Source organism: Pan troglodytes, chromosome 3 (genome assembly GCF_028858775.2).
Source record: "Pan troglodytes isolate AG18354 chromosome 3, NHGRI_mPanTro3-v2.0_pri, whole genome shotgun sequence".
In the NCBI taxonomy this organism is placed as follows: domain Eukaryota; kingdom Metazoa; phylum Chordata; class Mammalia; order Primates; family Hominidae; genus Pan; species Pan troglodytes.
The window spans coordinates 99,481,291-99,496,953 of NC_072401.2; the positions used below are offsets into that span (position 1 = coordinate 99,481,291).

General features: G+C 37.5%; 1 protein-coding gene and 1 pseudogene across 7 annotated transcripts in view; one reads left to right on the forward strand and one right to left on the reverse strand.

Moving 5' to 3' along the window:
• STPG2 (sperm tail PG-rich repeat containing 2) overlaps positions 1–15,663 on the reverse strand; it is a 711,650-nt gene that overhangs the window by 603,380 nt on the left and 92,607 nt on the right. The window lies entirely within an intron of this gene.
• Positions 7,677–8,181, forward strand: LOC104006158 (deoxyuridine 5'-triphosphate nucleotidohydrolase, mitochondrial-like; annotated as a pseudogene).

Genomic DNA, 15,663 nt, shown 5'->3' on the forward strand with positions numbered 1-15,663 from the left:
TCCAATTCAGATGTATTCTTTCTGTCTCTTGCCTGATTGCTCTGGCTAGAACTTTCCATACTATGTTGAATAGGAGTGGTAAAATTGAACATTCTGTCTTGTTCCACTTCTTGTGGGAGAAGGGGATATTTTAACTTTTCTCCATTCTGTATGATGTTGGCTGTGGGTTTGTTGCCTATGGCTTTTATCATTTTGAGGTATGTGTTCCTTCTATGCCTAGTTTTTGAGGGTTCTTATCATGAAGTGATGCTAAATTTTATCAAATGCTGCTTCTGCATCTATTGAGATGATCATATAGTTTTTTGTTTTTAATTTTGTTTATGCAATGAATCACACTTATTGATTTGTATATGTTGAACCCTCCTTGCATTTCTGGAATAAAACCCACTTGATCGTGGTGTATTACATTTTTGAGGTGCTCATGGATTCAGTTTGCTAGTATTTTGTGGGAGATTTTTGCATCTGTGTTCATCAGAGATATTGTTCTGTAGTTTTCTTTTTGTGTTATATCCTTGTCTGGCTTTGCTATCAGGGTGACATTGACTTTGTAAAATGAGTTAGGGAGGATTTCCTCCTCTTCAACACATGGGAATAATTTCTGCAGAATTGGTACAAGTTCTTCTTTGTATGTTTGCTAGAATTTGGCTATGAATCCATCTGGTCCTAGGCTTTCTTTTCTTAGGAGATTTTTTATTACTGATTCAATCTCACTACTTGTTATTGCTCTGTTTAGAATTTCTGTTTCTTCGTGGTTCAATCTGGAAATAATATGTTTCCAGGAATTTATCCATTTCCTCTAGGTTTTCTAAGTGTGTGGGCATATCGTCATTCATAGCAGTCTCTGATAATCTTTTGTATTTTTATGAGATCATTCATAAGTGTGCCTTTTTTCATTTCTGATTCTTTATTTGGATTTTCTCTGTTTTTTTTTTTTTTGGTAAGTCTAGTGAGTGGTTTATCAATTTTCTTTGTCTTTTCAAAAACACAACTTTTCATTTCATTGATTTTTTTGTACTTTTTTTACTTCAATTTTATATAGTTCTACTCTGATCTTTGTTCTTCTTTCCTTTTGCTAGCTTTGGGTTTGGTTTGCTTTGGCTTCTCTAGACTCATAAGGTGTAACAGTAGGTTACTAATTTGTGGTGTTTCTTTTTATGTTTGCATTTAACACTATAAACTTCCCTCTTAACACTGTTTTTGCTGTGTCCCAGATGTTCTGGCATGTTGTGTCCCCATTTTTATTCATTTCAAAAAAAATCAATTTTTATCTTAATTTTGCATTCTTCAGGAGCCTGTTGTTTAATCTCCATGTATTTGTAAAGTTTCAAGAGCACCTATTGTTATTGACTTCTCTTTTAATTCAATACGGGTTAAGAAAATATGTATTATAATTTTGATTTTCAAAAATTTATTGAAACTTCTTCTCTGACCTGACATAAAATCTATCTTGGAAGTGTTCCATGTGCTGATGAGAAAAAATGTATATATTCTGCAGTTATTGAGTAGAATATTCTCTTAGGTCCATTTGGTCTAAAGTCCAATTTAAGTCCAGTGTTTCTTTGTTGATTTTCTGTGTCAATGATCTGTCTAGTGTTGTCAGTGGGGTGTTGAAGTCCCCCACTATTATCAAATTGTAAGAAGGGTATTGAAGTGTCCTACTATTATTATATTGCTATCAATTTATCATTTCAGATCTGTCAATATTTGCTATATATATTTAAGGACTCAAATGTTGGGTGCATATATTACAATGGTTATATCTTCCTACTGAATTGACCCTTTCATCATTGTGAAGTAAACTTTTAGTCTCTAAAGATAGTTTTTTTACTAAAGCGTACTTTTCTAACATAACTACAGCCATTCCCCTTTTATTTCATTTACAATTTGCATGGAATTTCCTTTTCCATCTTTTCACTTTTAGCATATGTGTATCCTTGAATCTAAAGTGAGTTTCTTAAAACAGCACGCAGTTGGATGTTGTTTTTAATCTAGTCATCACTCCGTTATCTTTTTAATTGTAGAGCTTATTTCATATACATCTTTAATAATTATTAATAAAGATTTACTATTGCTATTTTCTTAGCTATTTATTAACTATTTGTCTTGTAGTTCTTTTGTCCCTCTTTTTCTCTTGCTGTCTTTTGTGTTTTTTTGTATTGACAGTTTTGATTACTTTCTCTTTATCTGTTGTGTAACTTTTATAAGTATTTTCCTTGTGGTTACCAAGGGGCTTACATAAAATATTTTATAATAGTCTATTTTAGGCTGATAACAATGTAACTTCCCTTGCATCCAAGTACTCTCCAATTTACCTCTCCTCTCGCATATTATATGCTATTGATGTAAAATTTACATGTATTTATATTACATATGCATTAACATACTTTAGTTATCATTGTCTTTAATATTTTCATCTTTTTTCTTTAATAAAAATTACTTAAAACAATTAGGATTATTTGTCTAAATTCTTCTATGAATTTATTTTATTTTTATTTTTTACTTTTAGGTTTGGGAGTACATGTGCAGGTGTGTGATATAGGTAAACTCATGTCATGGGAGTATGTTGTACAGATTATTTTTTGTCACCCAGGCACTAAGTCTAGTACCCAGTGATTATTTTTTCTGTTCCTCTCCCTCCTCCCCACCTCCACCCTCAAGTAGGCCCCAGTGTCTGTTGTTCCCTTCTTTGTGTTCATGAGTTCTCATCACTTAGCTCCCACTTATATGTGAGGACATATGGTTTTCTGTTCCTGCATTAGTTTGCTAAGGATAATGACCTCCAGCTACAATTTACCTCTCCTCCCCTCACAATATATGCTATTGATGTCAAATTTTACATATATTTGTTATGTATACATTAGCATAATTTAGTTACCATTGTCTTTAATACTTTTTAACTTTTATAGTAGAATTAAAAGTGATTTACTCATCACTATTATAGTAATATACTACTTTCTTTTGACCTATGTATTTACCTTTACCAACAAGTTTCATACTTTCCTACACTCTTGTGTTTCTGTTTAGCATCCTTTCATCTCAACTTTTAAAATTCTCTTTAGCAATTTGGTCACGACAGTGACAGAAATTGCTGGATAAGCGAAGTGCCACTGGGTTCTTTGCCCTCCCTTCACACCTTGGGATAAATCTGTATCAAGATGGTTCTTTTCTAGATTTCCTCTACCTTTCTGCACTTACCTTTCTGCTCTGAGAAGCACAGCTACCTGCCTTCACTGAAATATACCTCGGGCTGAGAGATTTGGGTTGGGAGAGCAGGTCAGTTCATCTTCTGCAGGAAGGTGCAGCTTTTCCATATCAGCTCAACCATGCCGCCAGTCCATTCTTAAGGAACTGCTGACCAGGACTGATGATGATGCATTTTAGCTTTGAGTTTTTGGGGGTTATTCTACCAACAAACAGTCTATTGGGAAGAAAACAGTCCCAGGAATTAACAGATCAGAATGTTCACGCTGGTTAATCTTTTTCTAACAATGAGCATGAAGGTAGCAGAAGCTGGTATGTTTCCAGATGGTTCTTCTAATCAAACTAATTTTTCACTGTTGACAAGTGAGGCAAGGGTCGCACTGAACAGAAGGCTGAGGCTTGGCCATCTAGCATTCCACACAAAATTGTTTCCCATAAGCATTCCTTTTATTCTCTATTCTATCCTAGGTCTGCCTCACCATGAGACAGGAAAGCCTCCGGTACTAGCTGCTGTAGCAGTGCCCTTCATCCAGGGCAGCTAAAGGAGTCTTGGACCCTTTCTTTCTCTGGGATCCCTGCCCAGCACCTTCCTACAGAGATGACTTTAAAAGGAAAAAAAAAAAGGAAAAACAACACCCCATTCCAAGGAGTCTGGCATTCCTGAATCCTCCTTCCCTGCTAGGTGCCTGTCACCTGTCTTCACTGCCTCCTTTTCCCTGTCATGCTCATCAGCTTATGGCTTCTGTCCAAGCACCTGAACAGAGGACTAGAACCTCCACTGCAGGCTGGTTTTAGGTCTTGATTTATGTCAGAATCTTGCATAGCACTGCTAATGTAAATTTCAGTTTTTTCCCTCTAAGACAAACACCAAAATATCCAACTTTTTTTGGTGGGAAGAGAGATTGTCCTGTGATTTCTATCCATTTCCTGAGGCCTGTGGAAATAAACTTCATGTACTTAAAGTTATACAGAAAATAGAATAAACTTAACACCAAACTTGAAAAAACAATTCCCTTTGGCATTTCTTTTTTTTTTCTTTTCTTTTTTTTTTTTAATTATACTTTAAGTTTTAGGGTACATGTGCACATTGTGCAGGTTAGTTACATATGTATACATGTGCCATGCTGGTGCACTGCACCCACTAACTCATCATCTAGCATTAGATATATCTACCAATGCTATCCCTCCCCTGTCCCCGCACCCCACAACAGTCCCCAGAGTGTGATATTCCCCTTCCTGTGTCCGTGTGATCTAAATGATGAGTTCATGTCCTTTGTAGGGACATGGATGAAACTGGAAAACATCATTCTCAGTAAACTGTGGCAAGAACAAAAAACCAAACACCGCATATTCTCACTCATAGGTGGGAATTGAACAATGAGATCCCTTTGGCATTTCTTGTAAAACAAGTCTAGTGGTGATAAACTCCCTTGGCTTTTATTTGCCTGAAAAAGTCCTTATCTCCCCTTCATTTTAGTAGGATAGGTTTGCTCATATAGTATTTGGGGGTGACCGTTTTTTTCTTTTAGCACTTTGATTGTGTTACCCTACTCCCTTCTGACCTGCAAGATTTTGCTTAAAAATATTTATTTATTTATTTATTTAATTTAATAAATCTGCTGATTGTCTTATGGTGCTCCCATGTACACAAGTTGCTTTTCTCTAGCTGCTTTCAAAATTCTCTAGCATTTGACCACTTGTATATGTTGTGCCTCTTTGCATTCATTTTATTTGGTGTCCTTTGGGCTTCCTGGAGCTGGATTACTATTTTCTTCCCAAGGTTTGGAAATTTTTCAGCCATTATTTCTTTGAATAAGCTTTCTATCCCTTCCTCTTTCTCTTCTCTCCTTTAATTCAAATAATGTATACATTGTTCTGCTGAGTGGTATCCATAAGTCCCTTAAGTGATCTTCATAGTTTTTTCATTGTTCTGCTGAGTGGTATCCATAAGTCCCTTAAGTGATCTTCATAGTTTTTTCATTCTTTTTTTTTTTTTTTTGGCTCCTTTGATTAGAAAATTTCCAATGACCTGTCTTCAAATTCACTGATCATTTCTTCTGTTCTCTCTAGTCTGCTATTGAACATCTCCACTGAATTTTTCAGATCAGTTGCTGGATTCTTCAGCTCTATCACTTCTGTCTGACTTTTTTCTATCTCTGTTGAAATTCTCACATTGTTCATACAATGCTCTCCTGAACTCAGTAAGGATCCTTATGGCCATTATTTTGGATTCTTTGTTAGATAAATTATTTATCTAAATTTCATGAGGGCCAGTTTCTGGAGCTTTGTTATTTCATTTGGAACATATTTCCCTATTTCTTCATCTTCCTTGACTCTCTTTATTGCTTTTGGCATATTAGACTATAACTCTCCCAGTCTCGTCAGACTGGCCATGTGTAGGAGATGAACCTAACCAATCAGCCTGGCCAGAGATTCTGGGTGCCTCTGAAACCACTGAGCTTGTCCAAAATCTCATCTTTGCTCTTACCATCCCCCAGGAGATTAGGGTGTGCCAAGCCCATTCAGTGCCCCTAGAAAGTCAGTATGGAATTAAGTCCTTCAAGATGCGGCCAAAAAAGTTGAGGAGTTAGACATGTGTTCCAGTTCCTTTTCTCCTCAGGGAGAAACTGGTAGCTAATTTTATCTCACTCACTCTGCTCTAAGATGGAGAGAGGATCAGTGGCAAACATCTCCACTCTCATTCAGACCACACACTCTTTCAACCCACTGCTTTGCTTTTTGTCACCCCTGGCTTCCATCTGCTCTCAGAAACAGGTGGAATAGCTGGAGTCTTGGTTCTATCTCTTGAGTGAACCACAAGGAGGAGCTACAGAAATTTCCCACACACTCATTTAGTCTCCCAGAGAAATACAAATAGCCTGTTTCATCAGCTGCCAGATGTGAGCTAATTAAAGGCCCGACCCACAGGCAGCAGCTGGTAATGCTAGGACATTAGGTGTGTAGTCAAACCCCTTCCAGGGAGAAATTGGGAGCTAGCTGTTGTAGCCTTCTTGCTCTGCACTGAGCCAGAAGGAGTAGCCACTAGAAATGTTCACACATCCATTTAAACCCACCTCTTCGTTCTATGTGGTCTCAGGGAACTCCCAAATGCCAAGAACCATTCAGCCCCAGAGCTAGGTGATTCAAGTAGCCAGCCCCTCAAGTAGGAGCTTTAAAAGCTGCATGCTTATGTGTGGATAAACTGACAAGGAGAAGCTGGAGACCTGATTTTATCACTGAAGCAGGACAGGGATAAAAAGCATGAGGAACGCCCATACACTCATTTAAACTTCCCTAGATGTCTACCTGTTTCATCAGCTCCCAGATGCAGGCAAGTTAGAACCTGACCCACAGGCAGCAGCTTGGAAAGTGTGCAGGCAAATCCCTTCCAGGGAGAAACGGGGATCTAGGAGTTTCTGCCTATTCACTCTGCATTAAATTCATGGGATAGCTGCTGGAAGTGCTCATGCGCCTGTTTAAATCCACATCTTTATTCTCTGTGGTCCTAGAAGACTCACAAGTGTAGAGGCCTATCAGTTCCCACAGCTAGATGATTTAGAAGCCAACCCCTCATGTAGGAGCTATAAAAGTTGGAGCACTCAATATGTGAACAAACTCCTTTGAAAGACAAGCTGAAGACCTGGTTTTATTGCTAGAACCAGCCACAAGGAAAAGGTAGGTCTTGTATTTTTAAAAATAACCAAAGGAAACTTCTGTATTTAAATACAACAATTTTTATATTATTCTTCATATTTTTCTGCATTGCAAACTTTTCAAGAATTTATTCTGAGATTTTAAAATGTTAATAAAGTATGGATTAAACACGAGCTAAAAAAAAAGTGGATACGTGATACATAAATGTAGATGACATTTTTCCTGATAAAAAGAAAACTCTCACAGAGATTATAGAGCCCGGAGACAGTATTTCTCAACTAAACGTAGTATTAAGGTCACCAGAAGAACTCTAAAACTATACAAGTGACTACCAACCCTACTGACTCAGATGCTAGGGACAAAAGTATGGTTTTTTTAAGTGTAATTCTAGTGCACATAAATATCCTGGGGAATGTACAGACCAAGGGGGCAGAAGGCATAACTCTCCAGGTTGGAAAGGATGAAGCAATGTATTATAATCTGCCCCAGATTCTCTTGGCTTTCTCTTTTAATCTACAAGATAAAATAGGAAAAAGAATTTACAGAGGAACTCCAGGTTTTCAAGAATAATAAGACACTATCCTGGATTAGAGTTCATATAATTAGAGAAAGTAGCAAAGCAACTAATCCTATCTGAAGAACCAAGTTTATCTTAAATTAGAAAGCGCAGTTAATGTTATATGTAGGCTTTTTGATGTAGAAAACAAAAGAAAGTACACATAAAAAATTTTGAGAGATCTTGGTGGGTTCCCTGCTGCAGTGCTCATCCTGTGCTCTCTTGTTCCCTGGGCTGTCTCCTCCGCTTGCTTTCTGGCTCTACCATGCCCTGCTCTGAAGAGACACCTGCCATTTCCCTCAAGAAGCAGGCCAGCCTGCGGAGGAGAGTGGCATGCAGCCCCACTTTGCCTGGCTCCCTGAGCACACCCAGACTCAATTCAGGGATCCACAGGGACCACAGACTATGACCTATACAGTGCCTATTATTATACAATACTACCTATGGACAAAGTTCCTGTGAAAACAGACATCCAGATATGTCTTGCATCTGGATGTTATGGAATAGTTGCTCTATGGTCTGGCTTGGCTGCAAAACACTTTATAGATGTAGGAGCTGGTGTCATATAAAGACTACAGAGGAAATTTTGGTGATATAATGTTTAATTTTGGCAAAGAAAAGTTTGAAGTCAAAACAATGATTGGATTGCACAGCTCATTTATGAATGAATTTTTTATACATAAAGAGATATTCAAGACTTGGATGATACTGAAGGGGGTTCAGGAGATTTTGGTTTCACTGGAAAAAATCAAAATTTATGCCAAGAATAGTAAATGAAAAAATTATACCTTTTTCTTAAAAGTAAAGAGTTTTTGCTTAAAAAGAAAAACGAAAAAACTTAATTCCTTTTTCCTTTAAAGCAGAATTTGTCAAAATTATAATTAGTTAAATAATGCTAAATAAGAATTAAATTTGTGGGGTAGAAGGGTCTCTAATGAACACTCGACTTGAAGTTTTAGAATAAAATGTAGCTGGATCAGAATATCAAGCCCGTTGTTTACTACCCGTAAAACTTTGGTTGAATTACTTAACCTGCATGAGCTTGAGCTTCCTCAGCTTCAGAATAAAAGTAAACACTAAGGATAACACTAAACATTTTATTATACCAGAAAGCAAGGAAGGAATCAAAGATTGCTTGGTTTATGTAAAAAGAACCCAGGAGCTAAATCCAAAGGCTCCCAACTATCAAAAATAGAACATATTGAGCAGCAGTAAGAATACTTATTGAAACACATATATTTAACTCTATGAATCCATAATGATAGTTTTTAAAAAATAAATGATCACATTGGAGGATGCTAAGCAACAATTTATCTTTTGAAAAGCAATAAATTTTAAAAATCAAGCATGTATCTTGCCTTTTCTATATGTACTATACCACAGTTACAACAGTAAACAGTTTTATTTCAACTAATAAGACTAAAATTTATAGGCTATGGCCATTCTTCAACTCCTAATAAATAATTAGGTCTAGATTTTGATCATCAATGGCCACCAATATTACAAAGAGAGAGAAAACAAACATTTATGTCCCTCCTGATTTTTTTAGTACACAATACCATCTACAAAGCAGTCTTGCTGAAAGGATTGAGCATTAATCTGATTATGCCTCTAGTCTACAAATTTATAGAAAATACAAAAGACAAAGAAACATACTAAAAGACACCATTGGGAAATACTCAGAAAAGCCAGACTAGGAAATTCAAGAGAATAATAAACTTATTTTGATAAATATAATGAAGAGATAGAGAGGAAGCATATGTATTTTTACAAATTAAGAACTATATCAACCAATTACAATGTGTGGATCTTATTTGGATTCTGATTAAAACAAAATTTATTAAAAATATGAGGCAATTGGGAAAATTTGAACACAAAGAAGCTAGTTGAGGATATTAAACTATTTTCATTTTGTAAGTATGATATTAGCATTGTGATTATGTTTGAGGTATACATATTAAAATGTTTACAGATTAAAATATATATCTGGTATTTACATCAAAATAATTGAAGAAGGAAAGTAGAAATAAAACGTGGTTGACCATGAATTGAAAATTATTAAAGCTGAGTGATGGGCACATGAGGATTCATGATAATAGTCTCTCCACTTTTGTGTTTGTTTTGCATTATTCACATTAAGTTTTTTATTTTTTTAAAAAAAGAGGGTTCTGCCCCTCTCTCTTCCTGAATCCTTGCTTATACTGGCCAGGCTGCTTTTCAGTGAGAAGGCATCTGACAGAGAGCTCATTACAGCCTCTGACCATACTCAGAGGAGTTGAGGAACATTGAATCCAAGGGAGAGCCTGAATTCCTACAAAAGCTCATCTCTAAGGTTTCCACCTTGAGCTAGATCTGCTAAAAGACAATCATCAAAAAAGTGAGGCTAATAAAAGAGAAAAATCATACCAATGTTTTTAACGAAAAGGAGGCCGGGCGCAGTGGCTCATGCCTGTAATCCCAGCACTTTGGGAGGTTGAGGCAGGTGGATCACGAGGTCAGGAGATCAAGACCATCCTGGCTAACATGGTGAAACCCCGTCCCTACTAAAAATACAAAAAATTAGCCGGGCGTGGTGTCGGACGCCTGTAGTCCCAGCTACTCGGGAGGCTGAGGCAGGAGAATGGCATGAACCTGGGAGGCGGAGCTTGCAGTGAGCTGAGATCGCGCCACTGCACTCCAGCCTGGGTGACACAGAGAGACTCCGTCTCAAAAAAAAGAAAAAAAAAAAAGGAGAAAAAGTGATGTCAGGAAGATGGCAGAATAGGAATTCTCTGTCTTCACTCCCCATCAACAGAAATCCAAACAATTGCTGAATCCTGTTCACATCTTTGCCTAACTAATGAGAGATCCCACCTTAGGTAGCTAGCTAGAAATGCCAAAGGAAGTTAGTTCCCTAATCTGCCAAAGTTAAAATTAATTCTATCAAAGTTAAAGATGATCCTAACAAAACTGAAGTACCTACCTGATCATCTATACTGATGCTACCTTATCAATATTTGCAAAATTTTTTTCTAGCACAGAAGAAAAACTATCACTAAATGAAGGTTTTTATGGTTTGAATATGTCCTTCCAATTTTTTCTGCTGAAAATTTAATCCCCACATTCATATGTTGATGGCATTGGGAAATGGGGCTTTAGGGAGGTAATTAGGATTAGATAAAGTCATCAAGGTGGGAACCCCATGATAGGACTAGTGGCTTTATAGGAAGGAAGACAGACCTGAGCTGACATGCTCCCTTGCTCTCATCACATGATACTTTCCACCATATTATGATATAACACAAACACCTTGCCAGATGCTTGTGCTATGCTCTTCGACTTCCCAGTCTCCAGAATCATGAGCCAAATAAACTTATTTTCTTTATAAGTTACCTAGTTTGTAATAATCAGTTATAGCAATGGGAAACAAACCTAAGACAAAGATTTTGGAGGTTCTGCATATTGTCAAGCAGAAGAAGAGAGGACATATTGCTTGAGAGCATCATAGAGGAACAAAAGCTCTGGCCAATATATATAAATAGGAAACACGCTGGGCGCAGTGGCTCAAGCCTCACTTTGGGAGACAGGTGGATTCCCTGAGGTCAGAATTTCCAGACCAGCCTGACCAACATGGTGAAACGCTGTTGCTACTAAAAATACAAAATTAGCCAGGTGTGGTGGTGCATGCCTGTAATCCCAACTACTCAAGAGGCTGAGGCAGGAGAATCATTTGAACATGGGAGGCGGAGGTTGAAGTGAGCTGAGATTGCATCATTGCACTCCAGCCTGGGCCACGAGAGCAAAACTCTGTCTCAAAAAAAAAAAAAGGAAACAAATTCACATTCAACTATAAAACCTATTATCTCCCAAAAATTTCTCAAGTGGGGAAAAAGGATATGATAGAGGTTGAAACCCTCTATCCCCAGAAGCCCTTCTTTTTGGCAATCCATGTAATTTATTGCTTAAGGCATTTATTGGAGAGAAGTTTCTTATGGCTCTTATTTGTTTATCTCTTGAGATGAGGAATATACTTGAACTTATCAAGTCAAAGCTAATATTCACTAACTTTAGTCTTGTATTACAATAAAAATAGCTCATTAGTTTTTTTCATTTTAAAAATATTATCTATTAATTGAGTTCTCACACCTGCCTCCTGCTCCACCCCAAGTGGTAACTAGCCACTGTTAATATTTTGGTCAACTTCCTTTCAGATCTCTGTCTAAGGATATACACATAGGTATGATAGAGTTTTAAATTAAATATGTTTTTATGTTTTGTTGATGACTTTTTTAAAGTTCAATAATAATAATACATTCTTCACATTTAGCACTCCATTTTAATAAATATACATCAATATAAATGTGAAAATATGAAAGGCTAAAAATATATACCTTAGGCAGTAATTAGGATAATTAACAGAAGCAAATGTTTGGTGACTAGAAAGCATTAAATAAAATCACATATTTAAAATGCTTAACACAGTGGCTATCACTTACTTAGTAGGCATTGAACCAATGACCCATTCTGGAGAAGAATCTGTATAGTATGTCTGTATACTCATAAATAAGTACCACCTATTAAAAGATAGCTAGTAACAACCACCCAATGCTAAATTTGACTGGCTTTCAAAGAGATAGTAAATTCAGTGACTGAATCCTGTCCTTTCCCTCCCTAACCTCACTGAGAAAGGGAAAATACAGTCTTATTCTCAGAAAGAAAGCACGTCAAGATATACCTTACCTCTCAAGTTTTGGGGAATATAAAAGGACTGATGAAACATTAGACAACAGTAGTTCTCAATGGCTAGCTAGTTGGTTAGTTTTCCTGACAGTTTGTTAGGCCAGACAGAAGGCCTGAGGCCCATTTATACCATACCTTTCCAATTTCTTACAACAAAATGATCAAAAAGAATTTGAAAAAATAATTAAAGTGGTATAAAAATATAGGTATATCATAATTAATAGGACTTAGTCTCCATTAACCCCCAAAATAACATCAAAATAGTCTCCCAAAAATATAATTGATTTTTATGAGAACTTAATGTAAACATGCAACAAGAGATCCACTCTCAACCCTTCATGTAAACACATCTGTTGCTAATCATACGTTCAGAATCCCTTGCTTAGAGTATAGGCATAGTCATTCCATATCCTTTAATATTCTGGATTCTATAGACACTTCCAGCAGAGACAAACTCTATTAGAGCCATTAACTATAGCTATATAAAACCTTTAAGAATCAATCTCTAAATACTTATAAAAGCAAATAATAAAAAAAAATCTAAATTGGAGTAAAAGTAAACACAGTTTCTCTGACTTTAGGCTTTTATTTAGTGCCTGTCTTCAAATGTACTTCCTCCTTCCATTTTCTTCTGTACATCAGTTTAGATGACCAATAATTTTATCTTTGTCCTTCACAAGAATTGCATTAATTGCCTTGAGACATAATCGTGGAAACATTAACTGGTTTCTTTTGGCAACATTTTATGGTAAATGTTCATTCACTGAAAGCTAAAGATATATAAATCCTGTGTATATATCTCATTTCACAAAATAAACAAAGATAGTTATATATGATTTTTTTCAGAGGCTCTAATCCGCAAATTCATTTGTTGGATGATATGCTTCTAATAAATAAACTACTAAAGACTTTTAAATTAGTCCTGAATTTTGTAGCAGTTCCATTTTGAGCTTTAATTATAATTCAAACCAAATTTATTATCTACTTATCTGGTTTATCCTGAAGCCTCTAACTTCTGGCTAAATCTTTCTCTGGTCTCTTTAAGACATATTCCTTACAAATACAATAAATTTTTATGATACAGGGGAAAATATCATAGTTCCAGAACATAAATTTTTAAAGAGAAAAACAGCTTAGGTCATGCTCCAATTTTTATTTTTCACCATCACTTTATGATCACTATGTTTTTATAACTTTCATGCAAAACAGCTGGGATTTAGCAATAATCAAATCACAATGCATAACCCCATGCAGCAGGGTACAAAAAGCACAGGTGTTACTCCATATAATGTTTAATTTTGCAATTTACATTTTTTACAATTTACTCCGAAGAATCAAAATACAAATGAGGACAGTTGTTCTTCAAAAGGAACACCCCTAAATTATTATGAATGTGAGGAAAAATAACCTTTGCATCGGATTATAATTGTGAGCAAAAATAACTAATATAACAAGCTTGTTTTGTTACAGACTATTAAATGTGACCACTCAAGATACTTAGAGCTCAAAATTCTTTGGTAAATCATCTTTATTTTATCTGCTAATGTTTTAACTCAAAAATTGTTATTAAAAATTTTAATCTTAATAAATTCTACATTTACTGTAAAATAAAATTCTTATAACTGAGATCCATCTTGCATCCATCCAGAAAGTTTGTTATTGAAAATATTAACAAATCACTAGCTCTGAAAATAATTAAAATAATGAGGCTTGTGTATATTCTATTCAGTGATTTGATGCAATTTTCCTTTGGTGGAGTTTCTTTCACAATATTTCAATAAGTTATAAGTTCAGCCATAAAATGACTGAAACATGCTAAATATTTAATAAAATTTTTTATTATAATTTTGAGCAAAATGTCTTATAGTCAAAAACCTCTGAAGTCTACAGCTAGGACAAAACTAATGTCCTACATTAAGTGTATAGCACTTAACCCTTTACTCTCCAGAAAAATGTATAGCTGTTAGCCCTTCACTCTCCAGAAATAGAGTCTACAGCTACGGCACTCCTACTGGAATGTTCCTAGAAGCTACGCTGAGGTAGGGAAAGCTGAGACTAGGCTGGATCACAAAAAGTCTGGGAGAGGACTAGATCATGAAGACCTGAAACAGCCAATGGGAGAATCCTAGATTATAGCAGAGAAACCAAAAGAGAACTGCCAATATAATTTTGGGGCATAGTGCAACAAGAAAATGTGGAATTCCTTGTTCAAAACTCACTAAGAATTTCAAGACAGCAGTGGAGGAGATTTAAATTAAGTGTTTGCATGGGGAAGGCAAGATGGCCAACTAGATGCAGACAAGTGAAACAGCTCCCATGGAGGGACTGAGATGACTGGCATGTTTTTAACAGATCTTCAGAGGGAAGGTGCTGAAAGTGTATGGAGGAAAGACCCAGAAGCTGGGCTGAACGGGGAGAAAGCTAGGAACTCCACATGGGCTACTGAGCACCAGACTCATTTTTGAACCGCAACAGCACTGAGGAAATGGGTGAGCTGAACTGGCAAGGAGCAACCCACTCTCACCATGGGCCTTTGAAACCATGGCAGGAAGGGACCCTTGAACTACTATGGACACTTGAGGTGGCAGAGAGAGCTGCTTAGAGAAGTGGTGGGGCAGCAAGCCAGCTGAAGTAGAGCCCAGAGGGTTTGATGCCAGAGCATCTGTAGTAGAACACAGCCAGGGACAGCCATCCCTCTAGGCTTGATTTGCTCCCATAAGAGACTTTAGCCCTAGGAGAACTGTCAGACTTGATCTGTTCAGGGCAGTCTTGGAAATCAGACGGGCCTGGTCTGACCTGAGCAACCCTTGGTCTGCTGGCCTCTCTCAGGGCCCAGCCTGGCCATGCCTGTTAACAGGGCAGTTTTGAATGCTCTGGGAGCCCACACCATAGCTTCTGCACAGGTGGACCGTGCCCGAACACTGGATAGCTCCAGAGAGGCAGCCCTTACAGCCATACACCAGCCCACATACTCCCTCCCCATACGGCAGCTTTCCCCCAGAGCCCATGGCAACTCCCCACGTCACTTCGCTGGTATGTGTCTGCACAGGCAGGTTTTGTTTTACTTGCAATACCAGCACATGTGAGTGAAGTCTGCTTTGCCCTCCCCCAAATAAACAGCTATTGCAGAGGAAGCCTTGGCAGGCACAGAGCCAACAAGCCCCACCACCACCAGCACCACACCCTAGTGCTAACACTGCACAGAGAACTCCCACACCTTGAGTGATCACTCCTGCTTGTGGGGGACAGAGAAGGCACCCAGAGCTCTCCAGCCAGTACCCATCCCCAAGCCAACACCACCTCCAGTGCAACAGCACACAGTCTCCAGCAGAGGCCCCCTGCTTCCCCGCCAGCTGCCAGGCCTCCACCACTGTGGTGAATGCCCACGAGGAAGAAGGAACTCCTGCATCAGCTAGCACTTTGCTGCACCTTGGTGCTCCCAGCGCAGTGAACTCTAAGCCTCACAAAGCCAGAGAACAAAGTCGGGGACCAATACAAGTTCCCCAGAGTTACAGCACACCGTCCAGAGGTTG